We start from the raw sequence: 20,797 nt of genomic DNA on the forward strand, positions 1-20,797 counted from the left end.
AACTCATTTTCCCAGCAACGAGGAGTGATGCAGCTGAGCTGAAAGTGATGGGTGCCACAATGGACTAACTTTAATTTCCTACACAGTTTCTTTTTCTCATTGAATGGACTTGATATTTCAGCACAGAAAGGGGGATTATTGGAAAATGGGCTCCAGCAACCAATGAGGGTGCTGAATGATTAGATTTCTGTTCAAGGAGAGATATTCTTTAGGTAATCGAGTCTTGCTCCTAGTTAGGTGCTGTGATACAAACTTGTCACCTGAGGAGAGGTTTAAGTAATGTTTCAACTAAAGAAATGCTAGTGGTGCAATGACCCCCAATTTTATAGGAATAATAGCCAAATCCTGCCTAGACTTAAAAATAAAGAAAACCAGACCCACAGGGCACAGAAAAGAAAATCTCATTTCGGTTTTAATTGAGAAGCACCAAGGAGAAAACATCTTGTCCCATGGCTGTCAGTGGGATCTCAATACCTGAATCAGAAAGACTTCAAGCTCTGGCATGAAGAAGCAGCAACAGCAGCAGTTCTGTGCAACTCCTGGATGGGAAAGGGGAGAGGAGGTATTTGGTACTTCCCTCACGCCCATTTCCTTCTGCCTGCCGCAATCCCTGTTCTCTTCTGGTCAAGATAAAAACCATTTAGTTCAAATGAAAATGAAGCTTTAAGGAGTGAGCATAGCATCTCTGTTTATCAGTTATCATCCAAGATCTGCACAATGCGAAAGTCTCCATCAAGGTGAAATCTGCCTTATGGAGCCTATGACTCATCAGGGGCTAAACTGACATGAGGAGTACCTTAAAAGCATTTAGCTCATGTGTTAAGCAGCAGGCAAGAGGTTAAGAGGAACATTTTTAAAGCAGAGCAGATTTAGTGATGGAACTTCTGTTGACATTAAATCCCAGACATTGCTTTGAAAATTTACCACCTAAGTGCTACCTTAAATCTGTAATGCAATAATGGTATTAAACAAGGCAGGGACATTAAAGCACTGGCTTATATCTTGGATTGCCATAATGCTATTAAATAGGACGATAGCGAATCTAATGCTTGGTCTTGATTAATTGTGTGAGAGGGATATGCTGGACTGACCAGCACTGTCATAGGCAAATCACTTACTGAAAAGGTTATGCTCTTTTCTTCTCCTTCCTAATTACCTCTTAAATGTTCCATCAGCTCCATCTGAATGGAACGAGGGTACATGCTTAGGTCACCTGCAAGTGAGTATTCCCCTAGGGCAACCCACAGGCTTTCCTCTCCTGCTGGCCATGCCAGGAAAGAAGGACCAATACTCCTTATACCCAGAGGCGCTGCGAAGTAAAAGGAATTCCCTTTCCCATGAGCAATGCTTTATATTCTTAAATGGCATCTGTTTCTAAGGTGAGGAGCAGACATCCACTCTGTTTTTGTTATGGCTTTTGCTAGTGGCTCTCCATCAGTAAATCCTTTTGGTGTATAATGGAGAGATGAAAGGACAATGTTTACTGGTCAAAGGTCATAAATCAAGGGTCAGAGGTCAATATTCGATGGCAAAGGGCTGAAGGTAAAGGTTTAGGGTGGTCAGCTTGCTGAGGTCACTGGGATTAGAATCCTGTCCTGGTTTTCCTGCAGCTCTTTCCTCTTTCTTTGTTATGTGTCCCCAGATCAGGAGGTATTGCTGAGATGGTGAGGGCATCTAGAAAAGGAGGAATAGCATCAGAAAATGAGGGTTTGAGTAGTTCTTGACAGACAGGGGCACCCAAGCCCCACAGGCACACTGGTGTGGTCACTGCCACTCTGGATGAGAGGTTGAAGGCAGAGTACTTCTCTTCTTCCAGCTCTGGGCTGGGACCCTACATAGACTGGACACAGTCCTGAGGATGCCATCCCAGCAATGTTCACATCTACTTGCTGGGACTGAGCCTATTTCCCTGTTGATTCACTGTATTTAAAGCTAAGGCAGCATTTGTTCCTGGGGTTGAAAGAAGGCTGCGAAACAGAGGAGCAGCAAGATTTTATCTTAAGGGACTGCTTCCCTCATGTTAGAGGCAGGTGTTCAGTCTGTGTTCCTCAAAGCAAGAGCTAAGCTGCCCAAAGTATTGGGCATAGACTTGCTTGCTGTCCTCTTCAGATCAAACACTTTGACTCTTTGATGTGCTTATGCAGTGTCTCCAGTACATGGCTGAGTATTTTCCACCATTATTAGGGAATAGCTACTGGTATTTGGAAGGACAGATCCCCATTGTGGTCTTTTGAAGAGACCTAATGTTCAGTTGACTTAACTTCATGCTTCCTAAGCAAAGAAAATATATAATGCTTGAATAACACAGCACAAGAAAAGTTCAGAGATCTGCAGTTGCATGAGGAAAGAACAGAGGCAGAGTGAGAAGAATTTTACTCATGAATTTAAATATCTGAGTCAGCCTAAATAAATTGGTCTTCCTGGAAGACGGCTGGGATCCAGGATCACAAGCATCTTCGGATGCCCAAGAGCAAACATTTGTCATCTCCCCATTAGTGCTGCTCTGTTGGCTTAGTCTCTGTCTTGGCCTGAAAAGGAGCTCTCCCTGGAGATGCAGTGATATATGCACTAATACATGCACTGTCTGTCTTTGCAGTAATGACAGCTCATATCTGACACTTCACAAAGGTACCACAGCGTTTTATCAGGAGAACAATGATACTCTCATTAGAGGCAGAACTAGAGGTGATGTTCACGGTGAAGCTGCTGAATGCTTTTCCTAATAAGATATCCTCCAGATCAGATCTTATAGGGGAAAAAAATGTGGGTTTTACTTATTCAAGGCTCATCTATATGAAGAGACTGAATGAAGATTGGTTAGGCAAACTGAACTCAGGGCTTATCTTACACATGCAGCACTTGACTATACAATCTTAATATCCTCTTAATGCTGTTTTTATAAGACAATTTCACGGATGAAGAATGAGGAGCATGAAGAGTTGTGTTCATAGAAGAACAAAGAATAAGTCAGTACGGGGTAGGAAAAAAAGGAGACAGGCAGAGGTAAAGTTTCTTAGTGAGAGACGTCTCAGGTTAAAGCCTGATATGGCTCAGCTGCAAAAGATCTGCCCATCTGTATTTCCATCTGGGAAGAGAGAATAAACTTCTATAAAAAAATGAGGTGTATATGTATTGAGGTTCATCTGTTAAACATGGTACCAAGTTGAGGTCAGACTATGGAGAAATGCCCTTAGATCCTTAAAAAAACTGCACAAATCCTGCTTTTAATAGGCAGATTAATTTTGAGAAGTAATAGAAAGACACAGGCACAACATTTTAAGAGAAGAGATGGAGTTTGGTTTTCCTGAAAGCAGTATCTCCTCAGGTCCTTTCTTTTTCCATTAAGAATAACAATCAATGAGGCTGAGATTACTTGTGGTTTGTAGCTCTTGAATACCAGACAGCAAGGAAAGATTGACTTTGCTGCAGGATGATAGTTCTGAGACTTGGTTAGATGTCAGTGAATTAATGATTTTATTCTAAATTAAATGAACCATTACATGTTCAATATTGTGCACTTAGAAAGCCATAAAACCCTGAAATAAAATTAACAATAAAAAAGAGAAATTAGCTAATGAATATGGGAACATAACAGGGGTGCACCGCTTCCCTGTCCTTGCTGGTTTGTTTCATAAGTAATTGCTTTCTTTTTCCTTCTACCATGCTTAGTTATCTTAGGCTCCGATGACAGTGTGATTGCCACGTTACAGCCTTCAGCAAATCCATGCAGGGTCCCATGTAAGAATTCAGATGATGGTAGACAGCTGAATATCCTGCTGCTTTCATTATAATCAACTAAACAGAAACTACTGGGGGGTGTGGGCTCCTGCTGGGCTGTAACGTAGATACAGTCTCTGTGCAAGGTATCTTCTGCTGGTGAGGTGTTTTGGATCAACATGATGTTAAAACCTTTCTTTGCAATTAGAGATCAAATACAGCAGTTGAGCTCAAGATTAGTGTTGGCTTTCTACAGACTTCTGGATGGAAAATGGTATTTTAACATACTCCTATTAGCAGCGGACTAACCACAAAAAAAGACTTGCCAGTGGCCAGTGTACTAATCTGTGGCTTGGTGCTAAAACTTTCTGTGTCTCTGTGTGTGATTCTAGGGGCGTGTCATTTAATTTCTCTGTACCTCAGGTCTCCATCACTAAGGAACAGTTTATGTTCCTTTTGGTTCTCTGATAGAAATGCTGTTCGGTTTTAGGCTGACATCCTAAAGATTAAGGACCTGAAGAATTGCATGTGTCCAAAGGCAACATTAAATTCCCATGTTCTCTCTACACTTTTCACAAGCTCAAATCTGTCATTCTGATTCTCAAATCTGTCATTCTGATTGTCTCTTTTTGTCTTTTTTTGCAGACACTTCCAACAATGGAAAATTTCACAAGAGGTACACCCACAAGAGAGCTAGAAGGAAGAAGAATGCTCTAAATACATCTTTTGCCAGTGGAAAAAAAAAGAGGAGGATGAAGTAAGCATATCTTAAACAGTATTACAAGTTTTCTTTTTGATCCTACTGAAAAAATCTTATTCATTTCAATGGAATTACCAAAGTGTAACAACTTCAAGGAGAGTTTGGCTTATGTGGGATCAGAGCAGGAGGCTCAGGAGTAGAGGCTGGCAGGATGCCAGAGGTGTTTCATTCCTTTACGGCTCCTTTTTCTGGGAAGGAGGCTGAAAGGGGAAAAACCCAACAGCTTATGTACTGAAAACATTTCATCAAACAGATCGCTCGTGCAAGCCACAGTCAGAACGTCTATTCCCGGCTCCTACGGTGAAATACATAGAGCTCTGACCTAACGGATACTCTCTGTGCTGGAAAACTGGGCCATCAGTATGTGTGGTACAAATTAAGTCTAGTGGAGACAAGAAGTGACATTTCAAGGAAGGAGATTTCTATTTGAGTACCAGGGGGGTTACTGAGCTGCTTGATGACACACAAAGCATTGAACCAGTGCTGCTTTCCAGCCCCCAGTGCAAACCACAGTCTCTGAGCTGTTGAGCCAGCTCTGCTCAAGAGTGACTGCAATAAACTCCTGATCTCTGTACCATATATCAACCAGCAGATTAAATATTCACCACCAGTACTTAATCTATAGCTAGAAGTTATCACAGCTTGGTTACACATTTGGTTGACTAAACCTCTCAGGTGGTTTTGTCCAAAATTCCCACTGACATAATCCAGATACAGGCTGGATGTGAGGTCATCTGAATCGCCATGAGGATGAAAGATTACAACAACCCAGAGGATTAAATCTAAACCTGTGGTGCTTATGGTGCTGCCTCCATGGAAAGATTTATGAAGGTTTGGCAATTCCAGCCTGCCAGTGAAAATAGATGCTTTAGCAGTACAGTAACTAAAACTAATGTTGTATTTCTGCTGGCTGCTGCCCATGCATTTCCTGATGTATTTAGTTCCTAGGTTCAGGGCTAGAAGACCTTACTCATCACACCCCTTAATACTCCAATCCTACTGCAAAGCCTGGCACCTGGCTTGATGAATAGTTACTGGTATTAATCATTGGAGAGAACCAGTTTCTTCTTTGTACATTTGTCTGAAAAATTGCTCTTTTTGTGAAAGCTTTTAATGGATTTCTCAAGTCTTTCTCAACTATGACACATAATGCCTGAAATTCAATGGCAGCAACAAATGAAAGGGACAAAAAAAGAGATGGAAGCATAATTATCATGTATCAGAATACAGTGCTTTGGTAACTGAAATTCACAGGTGATGTAGCAAGTTTATCATTGCCAGGCACTGGGGTTGACAGTTCCCTTCCTCACAGCCACCCATACTGCTCTTCCTTCTCCAAATTTAATTGCTTGGCAGTTATTGGTTAGGAGAAAAGCAGTAATCACTAGAGATTAATTGCATCTCTCTGAAAGACCCATCCCTGGAACTGACAGCAAGAATGGCCTCAGTGCTTCTGTCCATAGCCTCATTTAGCAGTGAAAATACAGCAAGGGTTTTTTGGACAATGTCAGTGGGAGGTTGCCAGCTCTGCTCTTGGGCTTGGAGCACCATGAGCACTCTGCTATTTCCATTACAATGGGGCACAAATCATCTGATTTTCACAGGAAATAATGAGAAACCATCTCTGGGCCTGCAAGAGCTGCTATATTGCATATAGCCCCTGTGGAGAAGCAGATCTTATCTTGCTGGAAGCAATAGATGGGGAAAATGATGCAGAGCATTGACTGGGGTGGGATTCCTGCCTTTTATAGAGAAGGTTGGGGTGGGATTTTACTGAACTTGCCTTAGATTTTCTCCCTTTTGGCTTTTACACACCATGGACTCCACAAAAAACAATGCACCCTCATGATCACAAGTCAGATCCACCCTTCTGTTCAAAACCTGCTTTGGTCCAAACTAAGGTATCAGGCTCTCTCTGACCTCTCTCTGAATGATGGGTTGTCACCACAAGCTCAGTTTGGCAGGAACAAAGCACTCAGTGATTCCCAGCCACCTTTTAAAATACTATAAAGGACAACACTATTTTCTTTGTCATCCAGACTTCCTTCCAGATCACAATTCCCAGGTTATTTCTAATTCCATCTTAAAGGCGCAGACCATATGTCTTTGCTGTATTTCCATCCCCTCTCGATACAACATACAGTTTAATTTCACACCTTACAAGCTCTTCTGTCTTGCTGTATGTGGATCAGCATACAGCATATTGTCAGCTATAATTAAGCAATTAGTATTACAAGAGATGATGTAGGAAAATCATATATCTGGTCTTGAAATCTCCAAGCAACTGGGGAAGAACTTTACCAACGACATGTACCAGGTTCACATTAAGGGAGTTACAGAAGCACAGCCACTACGTTGGTGCAGTACCATAGGTTAGAAGCTGAAATTCTCATTCTGGGGTATGTGCCATAATTTTTAATAAAAACAATTCTAAAATAGAGCTGCTGCCAAGCAAAGCCTTGCTAGGGCTGCCAGAAGGCTTTCTGAGGTGCTAGCCCAGCAGAAAACCAGGCAGGGTTTAAATGTGGCTGGTAAGGAAAGTTTCTTTAGATACCTGCTGGATTTACACAGGAATTCCAGCAGACTGGGGTGCTTTTTCACTGAATTGGCAAATTTCTAATGGTGGAAAGTAGTCTGTTTGAGAATTTCCAGCCTGCATTCCTGTGTTTCACATAGCAGCTGAGAACAGCTCTTCCAGATGGTTTGAGGTAGGAAAGGAAAAGCACATTTGCTGTATGACACTGGAAAGTTCACAGAGCCAGAGGATAGGGATGAACCTGGTTTGGGGACAGGACTCAGCAGTGACACATGGAAATCGTGGCTTTTTCCCACAGCACTTTCTGGCTTCTGTTCTAATAACATCTCACTGTCACTCCTGAGGCGAGTAAAAATTTCCCATGGGAGACTCTTGTACTAGAAGATATCCAGACAATTAAAACAGGCTACTACAGCGCAGGAAATATGTAAGCATTTGAAATAAAATTCAACAAGTGCAGTGTAAAATGCTTAAATCCTGCAGCTTTTGTTCATGCTAAGCCCTCAAGTAATGGCAACTGGATACTGAACGGCCCAAAGTCTTGCCAAAAAATCTTTTGTCTGGTACACTTGCTGCTTGTATTAAACACAAAGTCTCTTCTGGACAAGGTCAAGCAGAGTTGGTGGCAACAAAACCTGGCATCAGTTTCTGAGATATTAGTGGCCTCGCTGATTGGCCTGTGTGCTGGCTCTTTTATTTGACTTGCTAGAGCACCACTGAAGCTGTGTTGTGAAATGACTGATGGAGTCCAAAACACTTATGTGATAAGCTACTGGGCCCCTCTTGTGTCTTGATAGTTTATGTTACATGACATGATTTTTCTTTCTGCCCTGCATCTTGAAAAGGAAGATCGATGTTGTGGAGAATTGCGAATTGGCTCACACCGCAGAGCAGATTTCATTACCTGCATACCAGTCCTTGAAGTATGTAGTAATTCTCTGCTTTACATTACTGGAATTTTTCATCTTTTCTAGGAACTAGGTATTGATCCCTGGAAAATGAGCAACACTTGAAATAAAATACAGACAACTGCTATCCCAGTTGTCCCACTAAAGAATGAAATACTTCATTAACATCTCATGAGAGCACTGGGAACATGAATGGAGGCCAACGTTCCTCCTTTGTAACTGGTGCGCAATATCCAAAGAGGAATGACTTAGAATTCCCAGGATTAGTTACACACTGATTCATCTAGTGTAACTAAGCCAGCTGTAAGTTGGAATGGTCTTTTCTACCACCTCAAGATGTTTTTTCTACTTTTAAATTGTTTTATTGCATTCCAGCCTAAATCAGTTACTTGCAGTTTAATCTTAAATGAAGTAAAGGAAATTCAAACCATCACAGAAGCCATAATTAGCTTGATAAAACTAGGTCACGCTGTAAATTAAACCAGCACAACTTCATACATCCATATGCCCTTAAACTTCTTGACTGTGAAGAGCTTACATCAAATTGGTAGATGCAGTCTTCCTCAAAACTTCCGCTTTGAGGTTTTGCCTGGGGAAAAAAGCCCTTCAGTCTAGCAGAGGTAGCAAATCTGACTGACATCTGAACATTGTCGAAATGCTGAGTCTCTACCTACGACTATATAGTTTTCTTACATGCATTTAAGAAATGATGGGAAGACAAAACAGCGATATGCTGTGTTCCTGATGATTTCCATGCAGCAAAGGTACCATTGAAGACTAAGCCCCTAAGAATTATCCAAATCTCAGCTTGCATGTTAAATGGTGGCTACATGGAAACACACATCAAATTAGCATGATTCAGGGAAGTGCAATTCACTGGCAGTGAGGAATCCAAGACCATATGTCTCCCATACTACTTTAGGTGCAAAATAAAGTGTAATCAAGCTCAAGAGGTAACCGTTCAATACAGAAATGGGATCTAACTAAGATGAAGTCTCTCATGATTGTGAGAGGTTGGAGAGACTGTCCTAATTCCTCTTTATCCACCTACACAGGGTGTAAATGATGCTTGGATCACATCTCTCCTCCTGAACGAGAGAATGCTCCCCTTGGAAAGCCTGTCTCAGCCCAGTAAGACAGAAAATGGATCTAGGTATAGATTTGGCTTCTTCATGCCCAAAACAATCTCATCCTGCATTTTGTGCCAAGTTTCTTATTGATATATTTCATCGAGCTAGAGACTGATGACACCTAAAACATCAATGGTGTTATGTAAATATCTATCCTATAGACTCAGGGTTATCCACCTAAGGCTTCTGAGGTTTCCAGTTTACTTCTGAGGGGTCCATGAAGAGTAACTCTGACTAATGCTCCTTGTCAGTTGGCTTAAATTCCTCAGCTGAAAAATGCTTAGGGGGGGCTGCAAATCCAAAAAGGTTGAAAAGCAAGGCAGTCAATAGACAGATAATGTCAGTCAGTCAGATACTGTTAGTGTCTGACAGAAGAAATATCAATAGCTGGCATGATTGATGGGGAATAAAGGAAATACCACCCACAAATGAAAAGTATACAAACAGGATTTGAAAGCTCCGTGTTGGATTCATTTTGGGGCTTCTTATTTTCCCCCTTTTTAAGCTGATTTGATTTCACTCCTCAGTGTAATCCTCTGGTCCAGGCATTCTTTATAACACATATATAAATAAATACAAAGTGGCCCTTAGAGCAGCACCATCAAAAAGGGTCACTGTGCCCACCTGAACGGAGCTTCTGTGTGCCGCTATGGGGGGAAATGGAGATAGATCTTCCTATATTGAGCAACCTTTGTATAATCAACGGTGTGTTGCTTAATGCCATATAAGCATGCAAGGAAAAAATAAAGGAGAAAAGGCTTTTTTCTTTTTTTAACTGGAGCACAGGAGGAAATGATGGGTAATTCAGTTGTTTTGAGTTTTTTCATAAAAAAAAGTCCTTTTGTACATGTTCATCTCCTGGTGTTTTTGATTCTGAAGTGTTAAGCCACTTGAAATAATAGATAACACAGAGGTTTTGGCTGAAATCTAGGTCTTTGAGTTCTGCCAGGCTATAAATAAACATGGATTGATTTACATATTTATTAAATTCATTCTTACTAGGTTGCAAGCATTTCAGGTTTTTCACATGCTGTGGTCAAAATGCCAGCAAGGTCATTCTAAGAAATACAGAAATTCACAAAATCATTTCCCAGTGCTGGAAATGCATCAGTTTAGGAGCAAAGAAACAAAGAAGAGAGAAGGCAACACCTGGGGTCTGTTGTGGGTAAAGGTGGGGAGGACCTGAAGGAACTTCATGGATGTGTTATATCATTAATAGGCAAGATATTGATGGATACCTCTCAGTTGCCATCATTGGAACGATGTGACTTACGTTTGCTTGTGGAATAGCAGATCAGATTATACCGAAGGGCATGCCTGCTGCCTCAAGGAAGCATAAAGAAACTTATGGTGGAGAAGAAAGAAAAGTATGAGTCCAAACATCACCACTGTTGGTTAAGATGTGTCCCTTCCAGGCACCTTTGAGAAAACAAACCCATCTGAATCATGAGCTCAGTTCTTGCTGGCAGCTACATATCCATTGCACAAAACTGAGCATTTCATCAGGGGGTTTAAGCAAGGACTCAAGGTCCTATTTCCAAAGAGAGTGAAGTATATAAAGGTACCTTGTGGCTTTTTTTTTTCAAAGCCCTGTGCTCTCCTCATGTGGAATGAAGTGCTCTTGTTCAAAAAATCCAACTAGAGACTACTTGCATCTTTAGCTGCCTTCCATCCAATCAGGATTTTTAAGGACTGTAAAGACAGCTCCATTGCAGCTAGAGCTTCATCTCACGTTTGAGCAGGTCTTCGGCGCTAATCACACTGTCTCCTCAGCGCCTGCTGTCTGTCTCAAGCTGGAGCAAACTGGCTGGCTGCGTGAAGACGCTTGGGTATCATGAGAGGAGAAAAAGACTGGTTTATCCTTGGCAGCACAGCTGTGAGCAGATTGTGCCACACGGTGCGACAAACTCAAGTGCTCACTGGCATGTACAACAAGGACAATATAAACAGTGCCAACACGAGTTATGTTTGGAACGAGTGATGCAACTTTTTGTTGCTACTTTTCTTTCACACCTTCAAGCCTTTTGACCAAGCTGCGCCACAAAAATGTGAGAAGCATGTCATTCACTGGAGGGCTGAGGAAATACTGCTATTCTGAGCAGCAAAGAACAAAGTCAGTCCCCGAGCCAATATGTAGATCACTGAAGAGTTTACATATTGTCATCAAGTATGGATGCCAGAATCTGATGTCTTTGGTGGCACATCAGCAACATGAAGCTGTCTCAGAATGGAAATTATTTGTCACACTCTATAAGACTGACACTTGACATCTGGTTTGACAGGTTATGAGGCATCATGAAAACAGCCTTATAAATGAAGAAATACAGTTCATCCATCAGAGCCTACAAACAAGCCTGCTGTAATCTGGAGGTGCTGGGATTCTCAGGAACAACTGAAGGCTCTGCCACTGCAGCAAAGATGAGTTTGGCCTGTTGGGATAAAGTTAATTATCTTCCTAGTAGTTGGTGCAGTGCTGTGTTTGGGCTTTAGTCTGAGAATAATGTTGATAACACACTGATGTTTTAGTTGTTGCTCAGTAGTGCTTATCCTGAGTCAAGGACTTCTCAGTATCTCATCCTCTGCCAGTGAAAAGGAGCACAAGAAGCTAAGAGGGAGCACAGCCAAGACAGCTGATCCAGACAGACTAGCCAATGGGATATTCTATATCATAGAACGTCATGCTCTGCATATAAACTGGGGAAGTTGGCTGGATGGTGCCAATCACTGCTCAGGGACAAGCTGGCATCAGTCAGCAGGTGCTGAGCAACTGTATTGTGCATCACTGTTGGGGTTTTTTGTGTTTTACCTTTTTTCACCTGATTTTCCTCCCCATCCCTCTGGGAGGGTGGTGGGAATGAGCGAGCAGCTGTGTGGTCCTTAGTTGCCACTGGGGTTAAACCACGACAGCTAGTCCTCCTCCAAGGCCATTTGGCATAGTCACCCCAACCCCCACATCAAGAAATAGGGTTTCTTATGTCTCCTTAACTAACAACTCTGAGAAGACCCTTAAGCCAAAGGACCAACGGGCATGAGGAAATGGAAGAGTAGGCAGAAATTGACTGAAATGTGCTGTGATTAAAATCCCAAACACAATGGTAATGTGTTACTACAGTGGCACATAATCAGTCATTTATTAGCATAATGTTCACTGCAGGGCACTTTTAAATACTGACCCGTGTAGAAGCAAATGCCCTTCCTGTAGCAGTCCTGGTGTGACTCAGTTTCTGAGGGATGTAGGGACTGAGACATAGTTTAATATCTGGTGCTACTGAGGAATGCAGTAACATGCAAAGGAGCGAAGCACTCTACGACAGAGAAAGATAAGATACTCTGCTTAGCAATAAGGTCATGACAGCAAGCACCAGTACACCCTAATCGAATTATCTTTTTTCTTTGAAAGCATAAAGCGCTCATACTAGTCTCCTGTTTCAGTGCACAGCTGGTTTCACATCACTGCAGTATACAGAAAAGTCTCCATCCTCAAGGTCACTGCTGATTTTGTGCCCAGCGACGTTCAGGATAGTTTTGATGGGTCAAAGACCTCAGATTTTTTGCCTCAAATCAATTGCCCTGCTAAGAACTTGCACAAATGGCTGCATGGGATGAGAGCAGAGGTATGTCTAACCCTGTATCCCCTTCTCATCACAGCCACATCAAAAGATAGGCTGGACACCACCCGATCTCCATCTGAAGCAGAGCTGAACTCAAATACATTTGCTTTTCACTTGTGCATCAGCAGACTCAGTTTCTGGAAAAATGACAGGGGACATGTATTAAAAGCTGGGGGCTTTCCAGTAATAACTCTAATAAACCAATCACACCCATTGAAACCAACCAGGCATGCCATTTATTTGGTGTTCTGATAAATTATAGCTCTGGGGTGCATCAGGGGGCCAGATTTTTAAAGCTATTCAGCTGTTTAACTCTCATTGATTTCAGTGTAATTGATTTCAGTGGGAGTTAGGTGCCTGTATTGCTTCGTGCTTTGGGCCAGTCCCTTCTCTAGTAACTGTACCAATTAGGCAGGAGAGCTATTTATCAGGAGCCCCATTAAATAGAATCAGTGGTGCCCAATTACATCTAAATTACCAGTTCAGCCACGCTGATGGCTGAACGGGAGGGGTGGCTGTTGCTGTAACACTGGCACCACCATTGACAGGGTGAATTTCTTCCATTGTACCCCACTTATAGCAACACTTATCCAGGAAAAACATCCTGCTTCCTCCATTGACCCCAATTTTTTTTACCCTCCCATGAGGTCATTCTGACATTGCAACAGCCTAATGGTGTAATGGATACTAGGAAGAAAAGCAGGCTGACTCCAAACCTAAATAAGTGGGGCTTACATAATTAGAGGGTGAAAGAAAGAGAAACTAGAATCACAGACATGGTCTTTTCAAGGTTTCCAAGGCAGCAAGTGGCTGCTTCTCACACAGCGTGTACCATAACCGTGTTTTCAGCTCTACAGCATCAGTTTCCCTACTGTTGAGGAGGAAAAAGATCTACCTTCTTTTGAAATGGGAGTGCTTTTGAAATAATAAGAGAGAGGGCCTGGGACATTGAGCTCCACATGAGTAGCTGTGGTGACATCTTCATTTATTTGATATAATCTTCTGACATTTGGTTCCATTTGCAGGTGAGCCATTTGTAATGTTAGGTACAAAGGATTCTGGTGGCATGATCTCTAACTTTTGCCCTGCATCTAATACTGAAGATCATTCAACCATGATGAAACCAGCTGGAGGAAATTCCTCTCTTGCAAGATATGAAGGCCAATGACGGTATGAAAGATGTGGGGTTGCTTTGTCATTTATTTCTCCATTTTCCATATGTTTCTCTGATTGGTGCAGGGAAAGGCCCATTCATTAATACAGCAATTCATGTGAACTGCAGGCAGCTGAAGGAAAAAAAGAAGGCAAGGAAAAAACCCAGCCAGCAAGGCAATGCAATGACTGAGCAGGACAGCCTTAAGGGAACTCTGGGAATGCTGCTGAAAACAACATGAGGATGGTAGGTCTGGATGGCTAAGCCTCCCCTAGCACCACACTTCGGGCAACAGTCTTGGGAGAAAGGGGTTCTAGAAGGGGAAAAGAAGATCCTTTTGACAAAAGCACAGAGCATTTCCGCAGAGCTGTCAGAGCACCAGCAGGTGAAGTGGGTGAGGAAGCTGACCCTAGGAAGTATAGGAATATTTCCCTGGACAGATGGATCTTTCTATATAGGTCAAACCCTTGTTTTCTGCCAGCCTCTTTTCTCACTCCTAGGATGACACCAGCTGCACCACACAGTACTGCTGGTTCCTCATTCTTGAAAGGAATCTTTTCCAGGTGCTAAATCCAATCAGAACAATGTAGCTCAGGTGTTGACAGGAACTTAGAGCCAATGTGTTGGAAGAACAAAATGCACAGACAGCATTCTTATACTCTACACCACCAGCAGGCAGACGTCTTGGCTTGTCCGTACCACCAGGCTTCCCAGGGTATCCCTCCCAGTTCAAGCAAGCTTCATGTCTTACTAGGAGTGCCTGAAAAAGGTAAGTGCTAACTAAACCCACTTCCTTTTGAGATCAGCCTTTAATGAAAGCTCCTTGTCACCCACAACCTTGCTTTAGTATGAATGAGCCAGCTAACACACTGATGGTATGCGAGCACATCATTGTATTGCAATTCAGTATATCATGCTTACTACTGTTAGGGGGAAGATATGAATAACTCATTTAGCTAGATTTCATTTTCTTACTCTCTGGAAGGTCTGCAAATTAATTCCTCAGTGGGCTTTCGTTCCAGTACTTAACTTGATCTTTTCAGCTGTAGCAGTGATGATTTCTCAGTCTCTGCCCTCTTGTGCAAGAAAATAGCTCCATAATACCCTACCTTCTCTTATCTATCCTCAGAAGAGCTCTCACATAGCCATGCCAGACAGGTCAGAAAACAATTTCATGTATTTAGGTGGAGTTTTTAATACCACAGTGGTTGGTTTGTATCAGAAAATATTCCTTATTCTTCACAAGACCAAGAGCAAGCACCACCACTATGGACTTTCCCTCAGCAGGCATCCAAATTCTCGCCTCGCTTCAGTTAAGGCCAGAGAAAATAAATGTGACTCATTTCTGTTAAAAGAAAGAGAGAAAATAAAAACCCCCTATTATTTTGTTTTCCTCCACCATCCCCAATCTTTTTCCTCCACTATCCTGATCTTTTTCTTCTCTGTTCTTTACCCAGCTAAATTGTGCATTCAGTGCTGAGCCCAACTAACCTTATTTACAACGTGCCACTCTTCATAGGTGTGGGAAGGAGGGCATGGAAACTAACGAAGTAATTACTCCCGGCCTCTTACTTGCAGAATCTGGCACATAGCAAAAGCTTCAATGGTATTTTTTTCTTGTGATGGGGAGAAAAGAAAGAAGTAAAAACCAAATAAAAAGCGATGCTGCTTGGCCAAAGCTCAGTGACTGAGGAACTTGGCTCCATGCATTCATACCTCAGGGTGAAAGCTGGCTTTCTCCTTCATGATTAGCTAATGTTTTCACACCTTAGGTTGTAAAAATTTTAAAGTGGAGTATCAGGGCTTCTGGTTTCTCACTGTGAATGGCACATAAAGGCACCTTCTTGCCACGGTAACAAGCAAAAGACAGTTTTGTAGCTAGAAAAGGTACAAAAGAAAAGCTACAGAAATAGTAAAGGTAGATAGGAAATGGTTTGCTCATCAGGGAATGTTATCGTTATACTGTGTTGGAGGAATGGGAAAAAAAGACAAAGTTATCGATACAGCCTGTTCTTACTGAAGTAAAATGTGTCAGGGTCTGATGCTTCTGTAGATATGGGAATAGAGGCAAAATGAGGCTGGGATTGCCAGTGTGCTGAGTCCTGCCACCAAGGCCGTCTCAACCAGGAATCTCCTGGTCTTCTTTCTTCAGATACTTTTTAATATGCTGTCTTTTACAGCTGTAAAACCTCCCATCTATTACCCTTCCTGAATTTCTCCATTTATCAAGCAGTTGCTTCTACCAGATCTTCCTTAAGACAACCCTTTCTTGAGCCATAAATATCCCTGTTTAGTTCTTCCTGAGATCAAATTCCTATTGCACTTCACGAGCACTTGGCCCCAAACAAGAATAACGCCATGTCCAGGAGATCTCTAAGCAAGTCTTCAGCCCAGGTTAATGCTTTTATTTTTGCTATTAAGTATGAATCATCTCCAGTGCCGTCAGCAGAGGAGTGAGTGTCCTAGCCAAGAGTTTTAATACTTCCCAGAGGTCTTTTGCAGTTGATCCAGGCTGGCTAATAAGCCTATAGCTTGTGCACAAGCCTTTAAACATCTGCTCTAAGTGCACCATTTTAGCCCTTTGAGTCTGGCCTTACACATGCTATTTTTGGCTTGTGCTAGTGACTGACATGTTCTCCTGCTGACTGTGTTATTTCACATCCTGGAAACACTGCAGGCTGTGAGCTACAGGACTCTTGGTTTGGGAAAAACACACGTTTCTTCCGTAAATCCGTGTAGTCCAACTGTGTTCTAGTAAGAGTCACCTGGCAATGACAAGAAGGGCAAGAAAAGACATCGGTACTGAAAAACATTAATACCTAATAAATAAAACAGTGCATTAACAGAGATAATTTGATCAGCTGGAATCTCAAATATTGGTGTAGAAGAGGAGTATTTATAGATATGGGTTGCTCCAGCCCTGTTTAAAAATACTGACAGAATTTAGAGGGAGAACTCGGATTACTGCATAGGGTGGAAGTGGCCAACCTAACATTTGCAGTTCTCTTGGAAATCTTTGGGATTTCAAGCAGCCTGGGGCAAAGTATACTTCACACACAGTGCCTGCCATGTGTTTAGCCCTCTCCACTCAGGAGGCCAACTGCCAGGATTCATGTAGCATGTGTGAGTATGTGTTTGGATAAAGCATTAATGGAAGGGGAACTTATGCAAACTTCCCTCTGCTGAGGTCACCTGAAAAACTTCCGCATGCAGCTTTAATGCTGTAGCTGGTTTATAACTCAAGCCCAGACAGTGCCACTGTAGAGTTTTTAAGCTTTGTGACTGTCCTTTCATTTCCAGAAAGGGAGTATTTCCCCTCACTTTATTAGCTCAAAACTTACGCATCAACAACTACAAATACCTACTGTATCTATTTCAGGTTCCCATGTAGGTAACTCCAAACTAGAGCGTACAACACCTGCAGCAATAGCGCATAGGTTGTGCCTCAGTATTTAATACTAAACAGTTCCCATTCCCTCAGACACATGCAGCAATAAAGTGCTCAGAGTATTGGAAGGACAGTTGAGTTTGACACAGGTTTCATTGATTCAGTGGATAATAATCCTTCCTCTGGCAATGCGAATAGTCTTGGCAGTGCCCAAAATGTCTCTGAGAGTGCTGAGGAGGTGCCAGCTGCTGACATGGTGGGAGATTGAATTCACCCTGGGGAAGGGGGGAGGCTCATTTCTGGTTGTGGCTGCAAAACAATAAGGGGTGAAAGGAGAAGGGCAGGAACATCCATCCAGTTATGTAGGTTTTCCTGAGATGACCCCTATGCGTGTAGTGTATGGGTATATTCATCCTGATTTCTCTGAATTTAGCATTTTTTTGTTTGCTGTATTTTTACTGTTTGTTTCTTGCTGAGCTGCTGAAAGTTCCTGAGATCATTCTGTGTATTTGTATGTCTGCCTCTAACCTGCCCCCAGACTGTGAAACCTGTGGGTCAAATTCTGCCGGCTTTCAGCTGAGCCAAATTTCAGCTGAAGGAAAGGGTTTAATCTTTATTAGACCATTAGGCAATGTGCTCAGAAAAGAGACACCAATAGGTTGTGCCAGAGTTTAAACCTCTCAAAATACAACAGAATCCCACCACTGAGCACATCACTGTAGAAAGCCAAGCTTTTGACTTCATTGTGTTTTGACTTCATTTAAAAATGCAAATGGTTGCACCCCGTTCATCCAGCCTGGCAGGGAAGATGAGTTTGAGGAGGTACAGCAGGCAGCACACAGCAGTGCTTTCGATATATCTTGCTATGCTTCAGCAGAAGAGTTCAGAATGAAGCCTGAGCGTTTAATGTATCAATGAACATTGATACTGCTTTTCACTGGTAGTACAGAAGAAGCTATAAACACTTCTGTAAACTCAGAGGAGAGTCCTTGCACAATTATGTTTGAAGACACTGTCTCCAAAATGATTAACGAACAGCAGTAATGGGTCTGTATTTGAACATGATGCTGCTGGAGTTAATATCCAGACCCTTCCCCGTTTGGAAAAGCCATTTTCTAGGTGTTTGAAAATGGGCTGGTTAATCATCAAAATGGGAATCATTGAAGCGAGAGGTGCTTCAGAGATGGGCAAATGAAAGAAAAAAAGGCTGTTACGTTTCCTGAAGGTGACAGATCTGACAACATTCTGTTTCTTCTGGAAGACAGAGATGCTTCATCTGGGTTGACATCAGGGAGTATGGTCAGGATGTGGGATTGTGCAGACTTTATTTTATTGATACTGCATACAGGCAAAAAGTGGTTTTGTTTTGTTTTAATTATATATTTTTAATGGTTACGTTTTGCAAGATACTATCTGTGCAGAATAGGAAACATTGCATGAGGAACAGTTGCTCGTGTCTTTAAATATTAACTGGAGTTCTTGCACTGACAGTATGAGCAAAGGTGATCTTTACCTCTCATTATACCCGCTTGGATTTTCCACAGTTGATTTGGCTTTCTGCCCGTGAGAGGACTGTGCCAACACTCTTTCCTCTCAACCTTTCATACTAAAACTACAAGAACCAAATTTATGTCAAGGAGCACTGACTGGCTGGAGAGCTGATGCAAGTTAACGCTTGTGTAATGCTGCGAAGATGCTGAACACTTCAGAAATGCTGCTTGTTCTGAAGCTGATCAGAACAGGTTGGAGATACACAAACAGCATGCCTGTACTGCTCAGGGAGTAGGGAAGGTCTATTTGGATTACACATGAGACAGCAGGCAGCGCTGAAGGTATGGTGAATTGAAGAGAAGGCTTAAGGGCAGCATGGTTAGGCATTTGGGAGAGCAGAATTGCTGTCATCTTCCCCTCCAGATTTGAATGCATTTATCACAGCTACAAGGCTAACAGGTTTGGGGGATAAATATGCATTGTTACTTATCCCTAGAGCACCGGAGCTTTCCTCCAGGACTGGGTTGCACAGCATTGCTGTAATTGGAATGTGACTTACAGTGAGAACAATGACACTGCCAATTCTGGCATGGAAGGGTACCTAAAGGAGCAGAGAAGCTTAAGCTGTACCCATGCAGTGAGGCCAGCTCAGGAAACCATAACCCACTGTTGTTTGCTGACGTGCTACAGCACATTAACATGGCTTTGCTGTCACTGGATCCACATTAGTATCTCCATAAGGAGATATATGCCTTTTAAATTCCTTTCAGGACCTGCTTTGGTACCCATGCTACAGGTTTTCTCTGTTGGTGTAGGCGCTTAGCTTTAGTTTAGTGATAACAATAGGGTTTCTGTCCTGTACATCATTGCATGGCTTGTACTTGTCATGGTCTATACGTACCACCTGCAGACAGGTTCGGATAGTTGGCATGTTAGTGAATCCTGTTCTAAAAGCAAAGGTTCAGAGATTGCAGGTAAAATCTCTTAACCAGAAAATTCTCACTACATTAAATCTAAATTAAATCTTTCTTGGTCCTTCCTAAGAGCTAAGCAGCCCCTACTGAAGCTTTTCTTTTTGAGCTTAACACTTACAATGTTTTACACATCCTTTACCCAGGGAATATCTACTCAGGTCTGAGCATACTCTTGCAGTTTCTTTTAAAGCTAACAAACCTATCCCTAAAGTGTTGCTGTTGCTTCAGGATTCCACCTTAATTGCTATAACTTTATTCATACTCCTGCCTCATATATTATTGACCTGCCTTCTAGATTGATGGCTTCTTTCCAGATGCAGCAGGTTTTGGGGATGTAGGAGAGTGGAGATCACCTGTGAGGGAGGGAGAGAAGAAAAGAGAAAGAACAAGAAATAGTCAAACAAGTTAGCAAATTTCTCCATTTAGTCTGTCAGCCTCCAGATTTGAAAGAAGGGGCTAAAAAAGAAGACAAAATGGGACTAGAACTGAAGGATTTGGGGGCTCCAGGTAAGGATCCAGCTGAAGTAATTTCAGCAAGAGAATGTCTCTGAAAAATAGCAGTTCAGATGCACTGGGACAATGCAATTGAGCTGACCGGCTCACAGTGAAGGCTGGAAAAAGTGAAGGGAGCAATTTTTATGCCCTAACTTTCATGCTCACATTTTTTTAGAACAAAATGCCTCACTGCAAGTATGCCAGGTTCAGGGGTATGTTTTTGAGCTGAAAAGATTTGTCTCTTCATGCTGAGACAGGAATTTTTACTGAAAAATAGAGCTAGAAGTGTATTTTTTGAAAAGGGAGAAAAGTTTATAACGGTAAATAAACCAAAGCTAAAGAAAACTATTTTTTAGAAATATCCATTTTTACTTGCTTTAAACTGTTTTTCTCCAACACTCTTATTTTCTATTTCTGCCATGAAATCCAAAGTCAGGTTTTTACTGTGCCTCAGCCCTTCAGGCAGCACCGTTCTGACTCCTCAGCACTCCTAGGGCCTTTGCAGGAATTAAATGCATCTCAGAAAAGGACACATTTTGAGGGTGAAGGTTTAATTTGATTTTGGACTCCGTGGCTGTGAGTGGGTGAAAAAGCAAACAAGAACTTTCTCGTGCCTCAATATGGGTTCTGCTAA

General features: G+C 42.1%; 1 protein-coding gene across 1 annotated transcript in view; it reads left to right on the forward strand.

The window, feature by feature from the left end:
• Positions 1-20,797, forward strand: part of SLCO3A1 (solute carrier organic anion transporter family member 3A1) — a 191,723-nt gene that overhangs the window by 8,442 nt on the left and 162,484 nt on the right. Inside the window, exons 2-3 of the mRNA XM_062631055.1 lie at positions 4,363-4,474; positions 13,693-14,584. The gene's annotated coding sequence lies outside the window, so the exon portion shown is untranslated. The remainder of the gene's footprint in view (positions 1-4,362; positions 4,475-13,692; positions 14,585-20,797) is intronic.

This window comes from Pezoporus occidentalis, unplaced genomic scaffold (genome assembly GCF_034315485.1).
Source record: "Pezoporus occidentalis ecotype Australia unplaced genomic scaffold, CSIRO_AGI_Poc_V1 ctg11, whole genome shotgun sequence".
NCBI classification, from domain to species: Eukaryota; Metazoa; Chordata; class Aves; order Psittaciformes; family Psittacidae; genus Pezoporus; species Pezoporus occidentalis.